Here is a 6,000-nt window from a genome sequence, read left to right as displayed (position 1 = left end):
TTTTAGGACGTGAACTAATAACACAGGAGTGAAATGTAAATAATTATAACTACATAAGTAATAATGTAATAATCTGAGACATGATTGCTAGTGCAACTTCAGCAGGGCAGCAAGGACATGTGGGAAAGGCAGTCAACAGCAGGAAGAGAGTCCGTACTCTTTTCCGGTATGTTAAACATTATCATAAAAATGGCTGTTGCCGCTATTATTTTTATTGTTAACATTAGCATCATTATTAACAGTAATGATAGTATTATTACAAGTATGATTATTTGCCCATTCAGCACAAAGGCTTATCCCAGACATATTATACAATGTAACATTGACACATACGCATGAATACATATATATATGTAACTATATAACTGAAATGGTAAAGCAATTCTTACCAGTACAGCAGAAAAAAAGTGGTTGGCCAACTTGTCACCCCTCAGAGCCCCTGAAGTGATCATGAAGGGGAAGTTATAAATTCATTAAGTGCTGTGATAAAAAATGCCATCGTTTGGTCCTTTGAAATTTTGAATGCTGTTACAGCATAATGACCATGAGAGAGGGGAGGTTATCCCGATCACCAGCTGAACTGCAGTGTATGTTAGTCAAGATAGCCAGTCCATCGCCTCCCCCTCATGTCAAATGTAAAATGAAATATATACATGTATATATGTGTATGGATTGTCATAGTCTTAGAGTAACCTTATGCATTGCTGCTAGTTTGTTGTGCCCCCTTTTGATATTTTATCTTGAAAGTGATTTCTCAAATAAGCAGGAAAAAGTAAGGGTGGAAAGAGTTGTTGTCTATGACATCACCTGTTGTAAGAACATTTTAGACTGTGGCAGTGCAGATAGGCTGCAGTACTCTGGGGAAAAACTGAACTTTGCTTCCATCTAGCGAGTCTTTTATGGAACTGCATGTCTTTTTGTAAAAAAAAAAAAAAAAAAAAAAAAAAAAATGGTTTCGGAAAAAACAAAGGTGTGGCTTGTGAGAAATCCAGTTTTAGGAGGATATTGAACCTAAGATGGTATGCAATAATTCATAACAATAATAATTCATGTGGAATCTTTCCTGAAACTGTGAAGTGTGGCTTGTGTCTGTGTTCCATCAATACTGCAAGTGTGGTTAAACACACTGTGTGTGTGTGTGTGTGTATGCGTGTGCGTGTGCATGAGAGAGAGAAAGGGAGAAAGAGAGGGAGAGAGTGTATGCGTGTGTTTGTAAGAGAGTGAGTGAGAGTGACAGTGTGAAAGTGAGTGTGTGCATGTGTGTGAGAGAGAACGAGTGAGGCAGAGTGAGCGGGCCAGAGGGAGAATGTACGTGTATGTCTGTGTGCGTGAGTGTGTGTGTGTGTGTGTGTGTGAGTGTGTGTGTGTGTGTGTGTGTGTGTGTGTGTGAGAGAGAGAGAGAGAGAGAGAGAGAGAGAGAGAGAGAGAGAGAGAGAGAGAGAGAGAGAGAGAGAGAGAGAAAAAGACTGGATTAGCCTGTGTTGCCCCAGTATTGTTTGTTAACGATCTCGGGAGTGGCCCACCCCATCCCACTGGGACTCCTACCAGACCAGCAGGCATTCAGATCCGCAGCAGCACCATCCCAGAGTGTCACAGCAGCCAGACCGAGGCTCTGAGTCAGCAGGAAGAGAAGCCACAATGGCAGCCAGCATGGGCCGGAGAGTCAGAGCCCGGCCCAGCCCGTAACACGCCAGCATCCGGAATCACAGAGGGATTCAATTAATGCTACAAAGTGCTGCTGACTAGAAAAACCACCAGTGAACCAAACAAAGCTTGTTCTCTGGCCGTGACTCCACTGATGACAGCTGAGATGTATGAAGGCATTGGGCATAACATACAAGAACAGCTCTTGTGAACGCATGCTTTCAAGGGTATAATTTTGCACACCATGGATAACTTCTTTCATAGTTGTTAAGGTCACAGAAATATTAGCTTTTCGCATGATGAATTAGTATGATACAAGGCAATAAATTCATCAGATTGGAATCATGAATGTTTGCAGTTTTTATACCACTTTCAGGGCAAAGGTCCCTGAACATGCCGTTTTCTGTGAAAACCAGGACGCCCTGTGGTCCAAGGAATTATGGGAGTGAGTCCATTCATAGGTCTGAGCAAAATGTCCTTTTATGAGTCACTAGTAACTTCCTGCTGTCTGCTAGCAGACCCTGGTCTTTCATCTTTTATACACAGCTCCTTTTTTATGCATCACAGAGCTTTGCCTGCAGCAGAGTGCTTAACAAATAAAATCTATTATTATGCTTTATTAGCGAGGGAACAGCACAGCTGGTTGGTATGCTTTGGGTGATTTATATGAGCAGCAGAAGATAGAGCACAAGACTCGGGACCCAGCAGTTATGGATCTGAATCTCGCTGTGTCTGTTACACTGATGAATTGACTCCTAACTTCTCCCACATCATAGTCTTGCCTTAATGTCTGCTACATTTCTAGCTGATTCTTTTGGTCAAGTAAATTTCCTGAGTAAGTGAGGAGTGTACTGTGATTGCTAAAAATAAAGCACATCTCACTGGAAGTGTCTTATCAGTGATGGTTTAATGGGCTGTTAACTGGTCTGCACTGAAGACATGCTCCATGACCATACTTTTGACCATGTGATTATAAGGAAGTTAATAAAGAATGTCAAGAGAAAATGTACGAGTTTCCAGAACCAAAGGCAGTAAAAAAAATGTATCCAGCTGCAGTTTTTTCATAGTCTAATTCAGTTTTATGATCATTGTAATCATCATAATCATTGTTCTAAATATTTAGTCCCTTTCAAGATGCTAATTTTTTACCATAACATCATTCAGATTTGTTTCATAAATATGCTGTTCTCCATTCACTATGGGGGTGCTATAACAGAATTCATGACAATGCAGTTGAATCGATATAGTTAAACCAATGGAAAATTTGAAGGTAGACTTTTGCACAAGGCAAGCGCACTGTTGGCAAGAATAAAGGTTGTTAAGGCACAGACCATTACAAGGCGCTATACATGAACTGTGGAACGTTTCTTTAATTTAAGATTGAGACATTCCAGCCAGGGGTAAGCAATTTCTTTGTTTTCAAAGCAGATTTGTGATTATGACCGAACATTTGAATCAAACGCGTCACAATGAGACAACGCATATGTACTAAGAAGATGTCACAAATGCATGTATCCAAATAATACAAACCATATATTTCATATAAAACGAAGCAAGCTCAATAAATATGACACATACACAAAACAATGAGAAAACAGGTTTTAACCTATTAGATTTGGGAAACATTACAAAGGGTAAATTAAAAGGATCCTTTCAGTATAACAAGCTGTAATTCAACCAGACCATATAGGCCTTGTGTAGCATGTGTCTCTGTCCCTGCCATTACATAGATTTTCAAAAGAAAACATATTTTTGAGACCATTTAACCCAGCTGCAAAACACTTTGGCTTTAACTTCAACATCTGAATTGAAGACACTGGCACTTATAAGTCACGTCATTTTTTTAAACATCAGGTTGACATGGTAAAAACATAAACACCAATGCCTCAAATCAATCGTTGAAAGTCAATGCAATACTGCTTGGCTGCCGGATTCAATCACCCCCTTACTGTAAGCTCAAGTCATTTTCAAGGTTTCAAGGTTATGTAATTCCTACATTATCCACAAGGAGGCAGCAGGTCCTTGAATTCAGCCAGGCAGAGTGCCTGTTCTGACTCAAGTGTTTGGTCTCCATAACTGCGTTGCCTTTTGATACAGTTGGACTACAGTCCTGAACAGTTAAACAAAGCTTTGCAGAAACAGAAATGAGCTGTAATACTGTTAGCGACATGACAGATCTGGCAACCACCTCAAAATAAACCCCAAGAAATGTTCAAGTTCAGAAGGGCCACAGCTCACGAAAGGCTCTCAGCCGTCTACCTCGTCACAGTCTCCCCCGTTCCACCTCGCGTTAGTCGCAAACCCAAACCAAACGTTAGGTCACTGTCCGCAAACGCCAATCCTTTAAAATGCATGTCAGACCCTTTAAAGAGCATGCGTTTGCTCTTGGTTGTGTTCCTGGCTTCCTCTGATTGGGAATGCTAAAACCAACGCTCCACCTCTAACCCGTCTCTCGCCAGGATGGAGTTAGCCAAGCCTGTGTTTAGTGGAATGTCGGATAATATAAAGTTACCTTCCTGCAATAACTCCACAGCACAATTTCAGCTCTTTCTCTGTTGACGTGGTTTCAAAGAGCAGCTAAGCTCCTAGTGTCCCACTGCTCCCATTTTAAAACCAGGATGACTTGCACTTGCTGCAATAATCAACCAACACAACGGAACACAATAGTGAGTTTTAGCAAGGCTGTGTTTTAAATACATGGGTGAGTGGACTTCAAGGAGGATGGAGGATTTAGTGGGTGGATCTATCAAATGCAATCAATGAGCTAGTCAGGTTAGACTTAGATTTGAACCAATCAAAGTGTTGTTCTCTCACTTTGACTGTTGTTGTTCTCTGTGGCAGAGAATAATGGTTCAAATCAATCAATGATTGCCAGCACATGGCTGCCAGGAGGTGGCGAGCCTTCCACACCCATTGCTAATTACAGCAGGAAGTGACTGAGGCAGAAACCTGGTTATGCAGAGTGGTATTGCATGGCATATAAATCCATCCTGATGTTACACATTGCTCTAGATAGTACACTTGTCACCTAGATAGCTATGGAGCATTCCTGCAGTACTTTGCGGCAACATGGCAGCGTTGGCGTACTCCAGAGATAACCAGGCTCCCATCAGGTTCAGTCAGACTGTGAGTGCTCAGGCAAATATATTTCTCTTCTTCTCTCTTTCTCCATCTCTCCCTCTCTCTACCACACACACACAAACACACACACACACACACACACACGCAGGTGCGTGCACATACACACACACACACACACACACACACACACACACACACACACACACAGGTGCGTGCACATACACACACACACACACACACGCAGGTGCATGCACACACACACACACACACACGCAGGTGCGTGCACATACACACACACACACACACGCAGGTGCGTGCACATACATGTAAGGAGTGCACTCTTTTTTATGTGGCAAGTCCTTCCCACCAGTTATTGTTTCTTCTTAACACTCATTTAAGATACTATTGTGCATTTTTTGTATTTTCTCTAAAACAGCACAGGGGGAAGCAAAGAACACAAAAGAAATCCAAGGTGCTATAGGTTTATAATGTTGTTTTTTTTTTTTTGTAGTCATTTTTTTCTTGTGTGGTCCTTTTTCGCCCACATCACCAATGTGTGCGTCTAACCCTCCCCTTTTGATTTTTTCCCATGGGCAGTGGTGTCCTCAGGGGTCAAAAGTCATGGCCCGGTCAGGGTTGGAAGTCTTTTCTGGAATAGACGTGGGCGGCCTCTCTCGCTCGCTCTCTTTCTCTCTCTCTCTCCCACACATTTGCTCAGTCACTTTGGGGCTTGTAGTTCTGTCTTTCTCACTTTCCAGTCTCCTTCAGTGTCCAACTTCACACCCCCTTACTGCTACAAAGTGCAAACAATTCATCTCCCTGGTCCCTCCCTTCCCATGCAAACTCAACGCAGACAAATAATAATAGGCATTATTATTATCATTGTAATGGGGAGGATAGACTGAGAAAATGTAAATCTTTAGTCTTGTCATTGGGAAGGGAGGGAGTCATACGCGAGTTCACACTTAAGAGTGCATCTGTGTCGCAGGGAATTCAGTCCCATGGAGTCCGAAAGCTCTGGTCGCACAGTTCCACCAGGAGGCCTGTAAATGGCATCTTGTTGTTCCCAAGTGTGACTACACTTCCCTAGGAAAAAAAACAGAAAATGACACACACTTAATGAATATGCAAACACTCGTCTCAAAAGAAATGGGCTGAACACCTCCAACCAAACACATTCCCTGTTTCATTTTTGAGTATTACTGAACTACTCTAGAAAATGTCAAAAATTTCATGTCTCTGATATACTGGATACATGTAACTTAATAATAAAGA

Source organism: Megalops cyprinoides, chromosome 6 (assembly GCF_013368585.1).
Source record: "Megalops cyprinoides isolate fMegCyp1 chromosome 6, fMegCyp1.pri, whole genome shotgun sequence".
Taxonomy (NCBI): Eukaryota; Metazoa; Chordata; class Actinopteri; order Elopiformes; family Megalopidae; genus Megalops; species Megalops cyprinoides.
Note: the sequence above shows the minus strand (reverse complement) of the source record.